The following is an 18,613-nucleotide window of genomic DNA, read 5'->3' on the forward strand; positions in this document are numbered from 1 at the left end:
GAAATAATATGCGCTGCTACAATAACCTACCGCCCTCTGTAGGTCTGGAAATGTTTACACAGATTTTTCTAGGATTTGATGACTTTTGATGATCACCAATAGCTGTGCTGACTCACTGCATTACACTGAATCTCCTATAATGAGAAACATTTCCCAGCACTGCACCTCAGAAAACCCTTTACTTACCAGACTTGAGACGATCAGATCAGCAGTCTAGAGAAAGGAAACAATTCATCAGATCACTGTTTGATGAGTCAGACTGTTGAGCCTCTTCACACACAATCCAATTTACTGTGACACAAATTAACTAGTAAAATCCTCAATTACTTTAAGCTTTTTTAAGTTTACTGTAGTCTAAAGAGGAGATAATTGAACTGCAGGGTCTCACATGGCTATAGCATGTGTAATAAAAGCATTATTACTACAGAAATGCAAAGAACAGGCACCAATATTTGTTGGCACAAGTGCAGGATACACCAAATATTTCCTACACAGAAGCCTTGTGGCTCCAACATTTTCTACAACAGGTCAGAGCTAATAAAGTGTGAAAAACCAAAACGTTTAATGTCCTTTCAGGTTAAAAACATTAAATATAAAGTAATTCTTGAAATCAGAAGCAACAGAAAACCTCATCATGTTTTGTTAGTCTGATATGAATATGCAAATCCTAAAATACATGTAAATACTGACATGTTACAATAAAAGAGGTGCAGAATGTTTTGTGATTAAAATTAAATGTCTTAAAATATTACACTAAAAAGTCCTTTCATTGTACCAGTTGCTAGGAATATTTATGTATGTTGCAATGTCCATTTTTGGCAACATTTCTATTTAATTTTAAAACACATTATATTCACTAAATAAGTAATAAACTAATTCGACACAATGGCTGTAATGTACCTAACAATGTCCACTCACACCTCTGGTTCTCTTCGTTTTTATTATTGCTTAACTGTTAAAGCTATTACTTATACCGAGTCAGGCAAAAATACTTCTACAATGTTCTGACTTTAATGTAATACATCAGCAGAATTTGAGAGACAATATAGATCAATACCTGTGCAGCTCTTAAGTGTTTGAGCAACCACTTATACTGACTCCCCTAAAACACTTTCATTGTTTTGTCTGCTACTTAAATCCACAAACATAAGGAGAAAATGAACAACTGCATAAAGACATCTGACATTTAACTATGTTTGGATTCAATAAGCCATAAAAAATTTAAATCATACATAAATGGGCTATTAAACTTCAGGGACAGTCAGAGGTTCTGTGTGGGGGCTTTGCTACTACAGGTCACAAATCCTGTGTTTTTGCCAATCAGTAAATGGAAACATATCACAAAAGTCACTACCGTGTGCAAGTCGTCAAATGTGCTACGCAATGCCAGGTTCATACTGCTTCAGTTACAATCACTGTTTACTTACCAGCAAAGGCAAAACCAAAGATCTCTTTCACTCTGTAACAAAAGACAAAGCACAAAAACACAGAATGAGACAACTCAAATCAGCATCACAGTCAATACTGCATCACTCTGTGTAGTCCAAAAGATTCAGTACACTTCTTTGTTTACCACAGCAACAAACAACTCACCTCTTTTTTCTACACCTTATTAAAGATTACTGTCTTCATTAAGGTAAAATGTGGTTTCATCCATTTGTAATAAGCCACACAAGTTTCTCAGTTATGTGATAGCTCTATTAGTTTGGTGCTATTAGATAACACAATAGATTTAATAAGCAATGATTTGCTACACCTAGCACTGCACACTTTATTTAAATTCTGACATCACAATTTCAGAGCATGAACAATCATAAATGAAAGCTTGGATGATATATTTGTAGGCTTCAACATTTGAGTTGGTCTGCATTCAAATTATGCTTCCTAAAAATATTATCACCTGCACACAGTATCATTTAGTATCATTTAATATTTTAATATGCTGTTGTTTTAAATATTTACATATCATATTTATAATATTAATGGTGCACTGCTGCATTTTATTTATTTGAAGGTGGACTTTTTTATATTTCATTCATTTTTCACAAAGTGAGAAGTTAAACAGAGCTGCAGGTGTAGGATATATTTAAAAAACAACCTGCACAAACAAGTGTTTGTTAAACAGTTCTTAAAAATTAACTAAAAAACTAAAATTAATTAATTTAAAAAAACTTCTTGTTAAGAGATGTTATTATTCTTATATTATGTGTTTTATCCTCACTCTCTCTCTCTCCCTTCTGTTAATTAACCCACAACACAAACACACACGGTACAGGCACGTGACTCTTTTTCTCCCGGCAAGCTGTGTCCCAAAACGGAGTAAATCGGTTTGGCTGAGATCAAAGTTATTAGATTATTATATTAAATAAAACTTTATTAATCCATCGGGTGAGTTCCTCCTGGATTTTCACACAGCTGAATAAACGTTAAACGGTCGAGAATTTACGCCAGTGTCCTGTCATATTTTAAATAGCAAGGAGCAGACGGCCGAGATATTAAACTCCAGCGAGACAGCGGTGACGCAAATCTGAAGGCTAGACGTCCCATTTCACAGCCTCGCACTTCCGGCCTTCTCAGTCTTTGAAGGACCCGGCCCACGTAGACCGCGAAGGCTGAGTCCTCCGAAGGATGCAGCCGACGTTTTGGGACACAGCTAATGGCGGTAAAATGGCTCCTTTGAAGTTGCCGACCCTGCTGCTTCAACAGCTAATCAGTGGTTCTAAAATGGCGGCTCATTACCTCACAACCTAAAGAATGAGGCCGTTTTAACTGACTGATTTGTGAAGAGGAGAACTAACTTCAGCTTCCCTAAGAGACTCAGAAACACTAACACACCGAATGAACCAAATACAACACAATAACTGTATCAAACAATCAAATGAACCATATTAATTTCACACTGGGCCTATAGCAGCAAGGCTAGGCGTTAGCGCTTAGGTTGTTAGGGCTAGCATACCAAACACTCCTTTTAAATACTAAAATTACAACGTTTCACTAAAAAAGCAGTCATTGTGTTACTTTAACATGACTTATACTTCGACTGGCTTTATAAGTCACTAACAACAACTGGCTAAATCACTCAAACAGCTTATAGACATTTCACTTCAGAGAAGAGAGACAGAGAAGCAGCTTACCGGCAGGGATCGACCAGAGAGTGGGCGGAGATTCAGGAGTCAGCCAGAGACGTAAAAAAAGAGGCATTCACAGGTAGTGGGAAACTCCGCAATTACACAAAATTGGCATTGAAAACATGAAAAATATATGTAAATTTAAATATTATTATACTAGATTTTTTTGCAACAAAAAACAACTAGCAGAAATTTAATTCTATAAGTTTAATAAATGTTTCAAACAGGATTCTTTGAATTTGAAATAATGGTTAAAAGACATAAATAAACATAAGGTCATTATGTTAAAATGTACTGTATTATGATAGATTTATTTAACTGACTGCAGTAATAAGAACAGTCTTCTTCTGAACACCAACACTAAGGAGCTGGTGTTGGTGATCGCCTAAGCATCCTCACAGGACAGTGGCTGCAGAGGCTCATCTCACTCCACTGCAGGACCAAACAGGTTCAGGAGGTCCCTTAACCCCACTGCCATGAGACTTTTTAACAGCGACTCCTGACATGTTCATTGCACATTTGTTTCTTTTATTCTAATACATATTGGTTGTAATCATATGAATTCTGAGTTGCTTTAAAGCTGAAGCTGTCTGCTAAAACTAGCTGAAAAAGGTGAAAAGTTGCAGAAATTGTAAAAACTTTGCAGAAGCAAAGGAACTTTGCTAAAAAGTAATAACTTAGCAGAACTGCAATATCTTAGAGGAAACATAATACTTGGCAGAAATACAATAGCATAGCAGAACTTGGCAGAAATATTGTAACTTACCAGAAACATGATAACTTCTCAAATATACAAGAATTTAGGAGAAATAGTATAAGATAACAGAAAGAATATATTTAGCCTAAAATACTTAAACATTACAGAAACACTATGATTTAGAAAAATAGTACAACATAGCAGAAATACTGTGATTTACCAGAGACACTGTGATGAACTATGACTATTGCAATTTTAAATTAATACTATGTTTTAGAACAAATACTATAATTTGACAGAAATACTATCATTTGGCAGAAATACTATGTTTCAGCACAAATACTCTGGTTTAGCACAAATATTATAACATAGCAGAAATACAATTATATAGCAGAAATGCTATATTTAGAAAGAAAAATATAATATAGTAGAAATACTATGATTTAGCAGAAATACTGTAATCAGCACATATACTGTAACATGACAGAAATTCCTCCACTTAGTAGTAATACTATAACATAACACAAATGTTATGATTTGGCACAAAAACCATGATTTGGAAAAAAATACTATGATTTAGCAGAAATACTATGATTGAGCAGAAGTACTAAGATGTAGTAAAAGTACTTTGATTTAACAGAAATACAATTATGGAAGAGTAATACTTTAAAATGGGAGAAATATTGATACACACACACATACACAGAGCCTAAAGGGAACAGTATTTGTGCCATGGAGTGTTAACAAGAATCTGAGGTCCATATTAGAAAAGCTGGTAAAATGATAAAAGTTTGCAGAATTGTAATAAATGATGAATAGGAATTACTGGTCTGTGATAGTGTATTAATTTGTAGGGAAAAAAACATGTCGACCAAGGTAGGATTGAACCCACGACCTTTGGGTTCCAGAACCGTGTCATTACCAACTGCGCCACTGGGAAAGAGAGTGAACGCCTGGAAAACAGGCTCTGATTTGTAAATTTGAATGTCTCAGTCGTCACAAAGGATTGGCTGCCTGGGGACCTGGCAGTAATATATAGAAATAGTATGATTAAGCATAAATACTACATTTAGTAGAAATACTATGTTTTAGCACAAATACTATAAAAAGCAGAAATACTATAATGTAGCAGAAATATTATAATTTAGCAGAAATACTATATTAAGCAGAAATACTATATTAAGCAGAAATACTGTATTAAGCAGAAATACTATAAAAAGCAGAAATACTATATTAAGCACAAATACTATAAAAAGCACAAATACTATAAAGTAGCAGAAACACTATAATTTAGCAGAAATACTATATTAAGCAGAAATACTATAAAAAGCAGAAATACCTTAAAAAGCAGAAATACTATAATTTAGCAGAAATACTATATTAAGCAGAAATACTATATTAAGCAGAAATACTATAAAAAGCAGAAATACTATATTAAGCACAAATCTTATAAAAAGCAGAAATACTATATTAAGCACAAATACTATAAAAAGCAGAAATACTATAATTTAGAAATACTATAACACAACACAGAAAGAGAGAGAAGCAAGTTTTTAGGTCAGTCAAGCAGCCTGGGAGGTGCTAAATTTGAATCCACAAATCAGAGAGGCTGTGTACTTTTTCCCGCCAAAACAGGTGCAGCCGTTTTTACACAGGCAGCAGAGAGACAGGATTTTTGCAGTCTATTTCTCATAGTGAGGACTAAACTCAAACAAATGACCATAATTTCCTAACCGTAGGGGCTAGAACGGTCATTCTTACACCGTTTTGTTCAGAAGAGATGGGGGAATCTTAAAGTGTTCACAATTTATCATTAAAATGTGAATTATTAAAGATATTTGACTTGTAATGCACCATAACTGAGTAGAGGCGAAGCAAAAACTGCCTTGACCTGCCCTCAAACAACGCTTTCTAACTCTAAATCTATTTGGAGTATTGATATCATTCTTTCACCGTAAGAGACAGCAGGCTTTGGTGAACAACCATAGAAATTTTCAGGTCTTTGTGGAAATCTATCAAAAAGATATGACGAGAGAAAAAAGTGGCTCATTTCCAGAGTTTGAAATCTGAAGAAATCTGAGCAAAGGACGAATTTCCTACCCTCAAACAAACGTAATTCATGGCCAAATGGTAATAGGTGAGAAAAAAATTCTTGAATTGTGAGCATCAGGAGTGTCTGAAGATATATCGGGACAAGCCTCATGTCTTAACTTTGCTTCGTTAAGGAGATATGACGATTCGAATATGCCTCTCATTACAGAAATCAAGCGGTGATTTTGAACAAACTCTCCATTGACTTTCTATGGAGAGTTTTCCGACTTTGTGTTGGTCTGAGGAGATTTGCCAAAATTCTATAAATCCCACAACAATGATAGTGACATTTTCTGAAAGCCAGCAAAAATACCTACGTTTTGATGTATAATTTGTGGAGGTTGAGTGAAAATTGAGCAAGTAGCAAGAAGTTGTTCGGACATGAAGAGAAGACTGCGAAACTTACAGTGCCTCACTTAGAACCAACTGCATAGCAACCATAACAACCCATGTATTTTGTGAAAAATCACAAAGATGAAACTCAAAACTTAAAGAGGGATAAGATGAAAACGGTAACAGATATTAAAAAGCTGAATCATACATGAATAGCCCAATAATTTGTGAACATTTTAAAGTTTAAATGGAGTTTCTATGTGAAAGTATGAGGAAGTAGTTAAGTTTCAAAAACGAGCAAGTTTTAGCAGAATTGCGGAAGTTTCCCATTCATTTCAATGGGACAAATTAAAGGAAAAAAGCTTAATATTTTAAAAAGTATAATAGTGAAAAATACCAAAAGATATAGCAGAAATTAGCAGAAATAGCAGAATAGTTTAAAATTTGAATGGTGAAAATAGCACAAAAATTGTGGAAGTAGTTAAACGGCGAAAAACGGGAGCAACTTGAAGAATAATAATAAAGAATAAAGAGAAACAGGAAAACAATAGTGTGGATGCCTTAAAGCATCCACACAATAACTAGAAAAATTTGCATTTCCTGCGAAAATGCAGTGTGGATGCTTTAAAGCTGAAGCTGTCTGCAAAAACTAGCTGAAAAAGCTGAAAAGTAGTAGAAATTGTAAAAACTTTGCAGAAGCAAAAGAACTTTGCTAAAATGCAATAACTTAGCAGAACTGCAATATTTAAGAGGAAACATAATACTTGGCAGAAATACAATAGCAAAGCAGAACTTGGCAGAAATATTGTAACTTACCAGAAACATGATAACTTCTCAAAAATACAAGAATTTAGGAGAAATAGTATAAGATAACAGAAAGAATATATTTAGCCAAAAATACTTAAACATTACGGAAACACTATGATTTAGAAAAATAGTACAAAATAGCAGAAATACTGTGAATTACCAGAGACACGGTGATGAACTATGAATATTGTAATTTTAAATTAATACTATGTTTTAGCACAAATACTATCATTTGGCAGAAATACTATCATTTGGCAGAAATACTATGTTTTAGCACAAATACTCTGGTTTAGCACAAATATTATAACATAGCAGAAATACAATTATATAGCAGAAATGCTATATTTAGAAAGAAAAATATAATATAGTAGAAATAATATGATTTAACAGAAATACTGTAATCAGCACATATACTGTAACATGACAGAAATTCCTCCACTTAGTAGTAATACTATAACATAACACAAATGTTATGATTTGGCACAAGAACCATGATTTGCCAAAAATACTATGATTTAGCAGAAATACTATGATTGAGCAGAAGTACTAAGATGTAGTAAAAGTACTTTGATTTAACAGAAATACAATTATGGTGGAGTAATACTTTAAAATGGGAGAAATATTGATACACACACACACATACACAGAGCCTAAAGGGAACAGTATTTGTGCCATGGAGTGTTAACAAGAATCTGAGGTCAATATTAGAAAAGCTGGTAAAATGATAAAAGTTTGCAGAATTGTAATAAATGGTGAATATGAATTACTGGTCTGTGATAGTGTATTAATTTGTAGGGAAAAAAACATGTTGACCAAGGTGGAATCAAACCAACGATCTTTGGCTTGAAGACCCATGTCACTACCAACTGCGCCACTGGGAAAGAGAAAGGGCGCCTGGAAAACAGGGTGATGAGCAGTCAGAATTAGATCGCGGTGAGAGGCGAAAAACGCAGTTTTTTGGAGTTACAAAACGTCGTGTAACTCAAAAATTAGGTGGACTAGAAGCATAATTCTTGTACTGGGTGAATCAGCGGACTTTGGTGTACTTTGACTGCGATTTTCATTGCTCTTTGTACAACCGTCGCTGAGATATGACGAGAGAAGAAACGGAAGACCTCAGATATGATTGGCTGGCTGGGAAGCCATGAAGGCCCTGATTTGTAAATTTGAATGAGTCAGTCCTCACAGAGGATTGGCTGCCTGGGGACCTGGCAGTAATATATAGAAATAGTATGATTAAGCATAAATACTACATTTAGTAGAAATACTATGTTTTAGCACAAATACTATATTAAGCAGAAATACTATAATTTAGCAGAAATACTATAAAAAGTGGAAATACTATAATTTAGCAGAAATAGTATAAAAAGCAGAAATTCTATGAGTTAGCAGAAATACTATATTAAGCAGAAATACTATAAAAAGCAGAAATACTATAAAAAGCAGAAATACTATAATTTAGCAGAAATACTATATTAAGCACAAATACTGTAATTTAGCACAAATACTATAAAAAGCAGAAATACTATAATTTAGCAGAAATACTATAATTTAGCAGAAATAGTATAAAAAGCAAAAATACTATAATTAAGCAGAAATACTATATTAAGCAGAAATACTATTATTTAGCAGAAATACTATAAAAATCAGAAATACTATGATTTATCAGAAATACTATATTAAGCAGAAAAACTATAAAAATCAGAAATACTGTAAAAAGCAGAAATACTATAATTTAGCAGAAATACTATATTAAGCACAAGTACTATAAAAAGCAGAAATACTATAAAAAGCAGAAATACTATAAAAAGCAGAAATACTATAATTTAGCAGAAATACTATATTAAGCACAAATCCTATAAAAAGCAGAAATACTATGATTTATCAGAAATACTATATTAAGCAGAAAAACTATAAAAAGCAGAAATACTATAAAAAGCAGAAATACTATAATTTAGCAGAAATACTATAAAAAGCAGAAATACTATAAAAAGCAGAAATACTATAATTTAGCAGAAATACTATATTAAGCACAAATCCTATAAAAAGCAGAAATACTATAATTTTGCAGAAATACTATAATTTAGCAGAAATACTATAATTTAGCAGAAATAACATAAAAAGCAGAAATACTATGATTTAGCAGAAATACTATATTAAGCACAAATACTATACAAATCAGAAATACTATGAAAAGCAGAAATACACACACACACACACACACACACACACACACACACAGAGGGAGAGAGAAGCAACTTTGTAGGTCAGTCAAGCAGCCTGGGAGCTGCTAAATTTGAATCCACCAATCAGAGAGGCTGTGTACATTTTCCCGCCAAAACAGGTGCAGCCGTTTTTACACACACAGCAGAGAGACAGGATTTTTGCAGTCTATTTCTCATAGTGAGGACTACCCTCCAAACAAATGGCCATAATTTCCTAACCGTAGGGGCTAGAACGGTCATTCTTACACCGTTTTGTTCACAAGAGATGGGGGAATCTTCCAGTGTTGACAATTTATCATTAAAATATGAATTATTAAAGATATTTGACTTGTAATGCACCATAACTGAGTAGAGGCGAACCAAAAACTGCCTTGACTTGCCCTCAAACAACGCTTTGTAACTCTAAATCTATATGGAGTATCGATGAAATTCTTTCACCGTAAGAGACAGCAGGCTTTGGTGAACAGTCATGGAAATTTCCAGGTCTCTATACAAATCCATCAAAAAGATATGACGAGAGAAAAAAGTGGTTCATTTCCAGAGTTTGAAATCTGAAGAAATCTGAGAGAAGGACGGATTTCCTACCCTCAAACAAACGTAATTCATGGCCAAATGGTAATAGGTGAGAAAAAAATCCTTGATTTGTGAGCGTCAGGAGTGTCTGAAGATATATCGGGACAAGCCTCATGTCTTAACGTCGCTTCGTTAAGGAGATATGACGATTCGAATATGCCTCTCATTACAGAAATCAAGCGGTGATTTTGAACAAACTCTCCATTGACTTTCTATGGAGAGTTTTCAGACTTTGTGTTGGTCTGAGGAGATTTGCCAAAATTCTATAAATCCCACAACAATGATAGTGACATTTTCTGAAAGCCAGCAAAAATACCTACGTTTTGATGTATAATTTGTGGAAGTTGAGTGAAAATTGAGCAAGTAGCAAGAAGTTGTTCGGACATGAAGAGAAGACTGCAAAACTTACAGTGCCTCACTTAGAACCAAGTGCATAGCAACCATAACAACGCATGTATTTTGTGAAAAATCACAATTTTGCAACTCAAAACTTTAAGAGGGATAAAAATAAAACGGTAAAAGATTTGAAAAAGCTGATTTATACCTGAATAGCCCAATAATTTGAGAACATTTTAAATTTTGAATGGTTGTTCTACGTGAAAATATGAGGAAGTAGTTAAGTTTCAAAAACAAGCAAGTTTTAGCAGAATTGCGGAAGTTTCCCATTCATTTCAATGGGACAAATTAAAGGAAAAAAGCTTAATATTTTAAAAAGTATAATAGCAAAAAATACCAAAAGATATAGCCTAAAAGAGCAAAAATAGCAGAATAGTTTAAAATTTGAACGGTGAAAATAGCACAAAAATTGTGGAAGTAGTTCAACGGCGAAAAGTGTACGGAAGTCCCAAGAATAATAATAATAATAATAATAAAGAATAAAGAGAAACAGGAAAACAATAGTGTGGATGCCTTAAAGCATCCACACAACTAGAAAAATTTGCATTTCCTGCGAAAATGCAGTGTGGATGCTTTAAAGCTGAAGCTGTCTGCAAAAACTAGCTGAAAAAGCTGAAAAGTTGCAGAAATTGTAAAAACTTTGCAGAAGCAAAGGAACTTTGCTAAAAAGTAATAACTTAACAGAACTGCAGTATCTTAGAGGAAACATAATACTTGGCAGAAATACAATAGCATAGCAGAACGTGTCAGAAATATTGTAACTTACCAGAAACATGATAACTTCTCAAATATACAAGAATTTAGGAGAAATAGTATAAGAAAACAGAAAGAATATATTTAGTCAAAAATACTTAAACATTACAGAAAGACTATGATTTAGAAAAATAGTACAACATAGCAGAAATACTGTGATTTACCAGAGACACTGTGATGAACTATGAATATTGTAATTTTAAATTAATACTATGTTTTAGCACAAATACTATCATTTGGCAGAAATACTATCATTTGGCAGAAATACTGTGTTTTAGCACAAATACTCTGGTTTAGCACAAATATTAGAACATAGCAGAGATAAAATTATATAGCAGAAATGCTATATTTAGAAAGAAAAATATAATATAATAGAAATAATATGATTTAGCAGAAATACTATAATGTAGCAGAAATACTATAATTTAGCAGAAATACTATATTAAGCAGAAATACTATATTAAGCAGAAATACTGTATTAAGCAGAAATACTATAAAAAGCAGAAATACTATATTAAGCACAAATCCTATAAAAAGCAGAAATACTATGAAGTAGCAGAAACACTATAATTTAGCAGAAATACTATATTAAGCAGAAATACTATAAAAATCAGAAATACTACAATTTAGCAGAAATACTATATTAAGCAGAAATACTATAAAAAGCAGAAATACTATATTAAGCACAAATACTATATTAAGCAGAAATTCTATAAAAAGCAGAAATACTATAATTTAGCAGAAATACTATGATTTAGTAGAAATACTATATGAAGCACAAATACTATAAAAAACAGAAATACTATAATGTAGCAGAAATACTATAAAAAGCAGAAATACTATAATTTAGCAGAAATGCTATATTAAGCACAAATACTATATTAAACAGAAATAGTATAAAAAGCAGAAATACTATATTAAGCAGATATACTATAATTTAGCAGAAATACTATAAAAAGCAGAAATAGTATAAAAAGCAGAAGTACTATAATTTAGCAGAAATACTGTAATTTTGCAGAAATAATATAAAGAGCAGAAATACTATAATTTAGCAGAAATACTATGAAAAGCAGAAATACTATATTAAGCACAAATACTATAAAAAGCAGAAGTACTATAAAAAGCAGAAATACTATAATTAAGCAAAAAATACTATATTAAATACTATATTAAGCACAAATCCTATAAAAAGCAGAAATACACACACACACACACACACAGAGGGAGAGAGAAGCAACTTTGCAGGTCAGTCAAGCAGCCTGGGAGCTGCTGAATTTGAATCCACCAATCAGAGATGCTGTGTACATTTTCCCGCCAAAACAGGTGCAGCCGTTTTTACACACACAGCAGAGAAACAGGATTTTTGCAGTCTATTTCTCATAGTGAGGACTACCCTCCAAACAAATGGCCATAATTTCCTAACCGTAGGGGCTAGAACGGTCATTCTTACACCGTTTTGTTCAGAAGAGATGGGGGAATCTTGAAGTGTTGACAATTTATCATTAAAATATGAATTATTAAAGATATTTGACTTGTAATGCACCATAACTGAGTAGAGGCAAGCGAAAACTGCCTTGACCTGCGCTCAAACAACGCTTTCTAACTCTAAATCTATTTGGAGTATCGATATCATTCTTTCACCGTAAGAGACAGCAGGCTTTGGTGAACAGTCATGGAAATTTTCAGGTCTCTGTGGAAATCCAAAAAAAAGATATGACGAGAGAAAAAAGTGGTTCATTTCCATAGTTTGAAATCTGAAGAAATCTGAGCGAAGGACGAATTTCCTACCCTCAAACAAGTCTAACTCATCTCAGAACGGTAATAGGTGAGAAAATAATTCTTGAATTGTGAGCGTCAGGAGTGTCTGAAGATATACTGGGACAAGCCTCATGTTTTAACTTTGCTTCGTTGGGGAGATATGACGATTCGAAAATGCCTCTCATTAGAGAAATCCAGCGGTGATTTTGAACAAATTCTCCATTGACTTTCTATGGAGAGTTTTTAGACTTTGTGTTGGTCTGAGGAGATTTGCCAAAATTCTATCAATACCACAACAATGATAGTGACATTTTCTGAAAGCCAGCAAAAATACCTACGTTTTGATGTATAATTTGTGGAAGTTGAGTGAAAATTGAGCAAGTAGCAAGAAGTTGTTCGGACATGAAGAGAAGACTGCGAAACCTTCAGTGTCTCACTTAGAACCAAGTGCATAGCAACCATAACAACGCATGTATTTTCTGAAAAATCACAATTTTGCAACTCAAAACTTTAAGAGGGATAAAAATAAAACGGTAAAAGATTTGAAAAAGCTGATTTATACCTGAATAGCCCAATAATTGGAGAACATTTTAAAGTTTGAATGGTTGTTCTAAGTGAAAATATGAGGAAGTAGTTAAGTTTCAAAAACAAGCAAATTTTAGCAGAATTGCGGAAGTTTCCCATTCATTTCAATGGGACAAATTAAAGGAAAAAAGCTTAATATTTTAAAAAGTATAATAGCAAAAAATACCAAAAGATATAGCATAAAAGAGCAAAAGTAGCAGAATAGTTTAAAATTTGAATGGTGAAAATAGCACAAAAATTGTGGAAGTAGTTCAACGGCGAAAAATGTACGGAAGTCCCAAGAATAATAATAATAATAATAAAGAATAAAGAGAAACAGGAAAACAATAGTGTGGATGCCTTAAAGCATCCACACAACTAGAAAAATTTGCATTTCCTGCGAAAATGCAGTGTGGATGCTTTAAAGCTGAAGCTGTCTGCAAAAACTAGCTGAAAAAGCTGAAAAGTTGCAGAAATTGTAAAAGGAACTTTGCTAAAATGTAATAACTTGGCAGAACTGCAATATCTTAGAGGAAACATAATACTTGGCAGAAATACAATAGCAAAGCAGAACTTGGCAGAAATACTGTAACTTACCAGAAACATGATAACTTCTCAAAAATACAAGAATTTAGGAGAAATAGTATAAGATAACAGAAAGAATATATTTAGCCGAAAATACTTAAACATTACAGAAACACTATGATTTAGAAAAATAGTACAACATAGCAGAAATACTGTGTTTTACCAGAGACACTATGATGAACTATGAGTATTGTAATTTTAAATTAATACTATGTTTTAGCACAAATACTATAAAAAGCAGAAATACTATAAAAAGCAGAAATACTATATTAAGCACAAATACTATATTAAGCACAAATCCTATAAAAGGCAGAAATACTATAAAAAGCAGAAATACTATAAAAAGCAGAAATACTATAATTTAGCAGAAATACTATAAAAAGCAGAAATACTATAATTTAGCAGAAATACTATATTAAGCACAAATACTATATTAAGCACAAATCGTATAAAAAGCAGAAATACTATAAAAAGCACAAATACTATAATTAAGCAGAAATACTATCATTTGGCAGAAATACTATGTTTCAGCACAAATACTCTGGTTTAGCACAAATATCATAACATAGCAGAAATACAATTATATAGCAGAAATGCTATATTTAGAAAGAAAAATATAATATAGTAGAAATAATATGATTTAGTAGAAATACTGTAATCAGCACATATACTGTAACATGACAGAAATTCCTCCACTTAGTAGTAATACTATAACATAACACAAATGTTATGATTTGGCACAAAAACCATGATTTGGCAAAAATACTATGATTGAGCAGAAGTACTAAGATGTAGTAAAAGTACTTTGATTTAACAGAAATACAATTATGGAGGAGTAGTACTTTAAAATGGGAGAAATATTGATACACACACACATACACAGAGCCTAAAGGGAACAGTATTTGTGCCATGGAGTGTTAACAAGAATATGAGGTCCATATTAGAAAAGCTGGTAAAATGATAAAAGTTTGCAGAATTCTAATAAATAAACAATATGAATTACTGGTCTGTGATAGTGTATTAATTTGTAGGGAGAAAAACATGTTGATCAAGGTGGAATCGAACCCACGACCTTTTGGTTGCAGACCCCCTGTCATTACCAACTGCGCCACTGGGAAAGAGAACAGGTGCCTGGAAAACAGGGTCATGAGTAGTCAGAATTAGATCGCGGTGAGAGGCGAAAAACTGCGTTTTTTGGAGTTACAAAATGTTGCGTAACTCAAAAACTAGGTGGACTAGAAGTATAATTATTGTACTGGGTGAATCAGCGGACTTTGGTGTACCTTGACTGCGATTTCCATTGCTCTTTGTACAACCGTCGCGGAGATATGATGAGAGAAGAAACGGAACACCTCAGATATGATTGGCTGGCTGGGAAGCCGTGCAGGCCCTGATTTGTAAATTTGAATGTCTCAGTCGTCACAGAGGATTGGCTGCTTGGGGACGTGGCAGTAATATATAGAAATAGTATGATTAAGCATAAATACTACATTTAGTAGAAATACTATGTTTTAGCACGAATACTATAAAAAGCAGAAATACTATAATTTAGCAGAAATACTATATTAAGCAGAAATACTATAAAAAGCAGAAATACTATATTAAGCAGAAATACTATAATTTAGCAGAAGTACTATAAAAAGCAGAAATACTATAATTTAGCAGAAATACTATAATTCAGCAGAAATCCTATATTAAGCAGACATACTATATTAAGCAGAAATCCTATTTTAAGCACAAATCCTATAAAAAGCAGAAATAGTATAATTTAGCAGAAATCCTATATTAAGCAGACTTATTATATTAAGCAGAAATCCTATATTAAGCACAAATCCTATAAAAAGCAGAAATACTATAATTTAGCAGAAATACTATATTAAGCAGAAATACTATAAAAAGCAGAAATACTATAATTGAGCAGAAATCCTATATTAAGCACAAATCCTATAAAAAGCAGAAATAGTATAATTTAGCAGAAATCCTATATTAAACAGACTTATTATATTAAGCAGAAATCCTATAAAAAGCAGAAATACTATAATTTAGCAGAAATACTATATTAAGCAGAAATACTATAAAAAGCAGAAATACTATAATTTAGCAGAAATACTATATTAAGCAGAAATACTATAAAAAGCAGAAATACTATAATTTAGCAGAAATACTATAATTTAGTAGAAATACTATATTAAGCAGAAATACTATAATTGAGCAGAAATACTATAATTGAGCAGAAATACTATATTAAGCAGAAATCCTATAAAAAGTAGAAATACTATAAAAAGCAGAAATACTATAAAAAGCAGAAATACTATAATTTAGCAGAAATACTATAAAAAGCAGAAATACACACACAAACACACACACAGAGGGAGAGAGAAGCAACTTTGTAGGTCAGTCAAGCAGCCTGGGAGCTGCTAAATTTGAATCCACCAATCAGAGAGGCTGTGTACTATTTCCCGCCAAAAAAGGTGCAGCCGTTTTTACACACACAGCAGAGAGATAGGATTTTTGCAGTCTATTTCTCATAGTGAGGACTACCCTCCAAACAAATGGCCATAATTTCCTAACCGTAGGGGCTAGAACGGTCATTCTTACACCGTTTTGTTCAGAAGAGATGGGGGAATCTTCAAGTGTTGACAATTTATCATTAAAATATGAATTATTAAAGATATTTGACTTGTAATGCACTATAACTGAGTAGAGGCGAAACAAAAACTGCCTTGACTTGCCCTCAAACAACGCTTTGTAACTCTAAATCTATTTGGAGTATCGATGAAATTCTTTCACCGTAAGAGACAGCAGGCTTTAGTGAACAGTCATGGAAATTTTCAGGTCTCTATAGAAATCCATTAAAAAGATATGACGAGAGAAAAAAGTGGTTCATTTCCAGAGTTTGAAATCTGAAGAAATCTGAGCGAAGGACGGATTTCCTACCCTCAAACAAACGTAATTCATGGCCAAATGGTAATAGGTGAGAAAAAAATTCTTGAATTGTGAGCGTCAGGAGTGTCTGAAGATATACTGGGACAAGCCTCATGTTTTAACTTCGCTTTGTTAAGGAGATATGACGATTCGAAAATGCCTCTCATTAGAGAAATCCAGCGGTGATTTTGAACAAACTCTCCATTGACTTTCTATGGAGAGTTTTCAGACTTTGGGTTGGTCTGAGGAGATTTGCCAAAATTCTATCAATACCACAACAATGATAGTGACATTTTCTGAAAGCCAGCAAAAATACCTACGTTTTGATGTATAATTTGTGGGGGTTGAGTGAAAATTGAGCAAGTAGCAAGAAGTTGTTCGGACATGAAGAGAAGACTGCGAAACTTACAGTGTCTCACTTAGAACCAACTGCATAGCAACAATAACAACCCATGTATTTTGTGAAAAATCCCAATTTTGCAACTCAAAACTTTAAGAGGGATAAAAATAAAACGATAAAAGATTTGAAAAAGATGATTTATACCTGAATAGCCCAATAATTTGAGAACATTTTAAAGTTTGAATGGTTGTTCTAAGTGAAAATATGAGGAAGTAGTTAAGTTTCAAAAACAAGCAAATTTTAGCAGAATTGCGGAAGTTTCCCATTCATTTCAATGGGACAAATTAAAGGAAAAAAGCTTAATATTTTAAAAAGTATAATAGCAAAAAATACCACAAGATATAGCATAAAAGAGCAAAAATAGCAGAATAGTTTAAAATTTGAATGGTGAAAATAGCACAAAAATTGTGGAAGTAGTTCAATGGCGAAAAGTGTACGGAAGTCCCAAGAATAATAATAATAATAAAGAATAAAGAGAAACAGGAAAACAATAGTGTGGATGCCTTAAAGCATCCACACAACTAGAAAAATTTGCATTTCCTGCGAAAATGCAGTGTGGATGCTTTAAAGCTGAAGCTGTCTGCAAAAACTAGCTGAAAAAGCTGAAAAGTTGCAGAAATGGTAAAAACTTTGCAGAAGCAAAGGAACTTTGCTAAAAAGTAATAACTTAGCAGAACTGCAATATCTTAGAGGAAACATAATACTTGGCAGAAATACAATAGCATAGCAGAACTTGGCAGAAATATTGTAACTTAGCAGAAACATGATAACTTCTCAAATATACAAGAATTTAGGAGAAATAATTTAAGATAACAGAAAGAATATATTTAGACAAAAATACTTTAACATTACAGAAACACTATGATTTACAAAAATAGTACAACATAGCAGAAATACTGTGATTTACCAGAGACACTGTGATGAACTATGAATATTGTAATTTTAAATTAATACTATGTTTTAGCACAAATACTATAATTTGACAGAAATACTATCATTTGGCACAAATACTCTGGTTTAGCACAAATATTATAACATAGCAGGAATACAATTATATAGCAGAAATGCTATATTTAGAAAGAGAAATATAATATAGTAGAAATAATATGATTTAGCAGAAATACTGTAATCAGCATATATACTGTAACATGGCAGAAATTCCTCCACTTTGTAGTAATACTATAACATAACACAAATGTTATGATTTGGCACAAAAACCATGATTTGGCAAAAATACTATGATTTAGCAGAAATACTATGATTGAGCAGAAGTACTAAGATGTAGTAAAAGTACTTTGATTTAACAGAAATACAATTATGGAGGAGTAATACTTTAAAATGGGAGAAATATTGATATACACACACATACACAGAGCCT

The sequence above is a fragment of the Neolamprologus brichardi genome, chromosome 12 (genome assembly GCF_056152115.1).
Source record: "Neolamprologus brichardi isolate AB-2024 chromosome 12, ASM5615211v1, whole genome shotgun sequence".
NCBI classification, from domain to species: Eukaryota; Metazoa; Chordata; class Actinopteri; order Cichliformes; family Cichlidae; genus Neolamprologus; species Neolamprologus brichardi.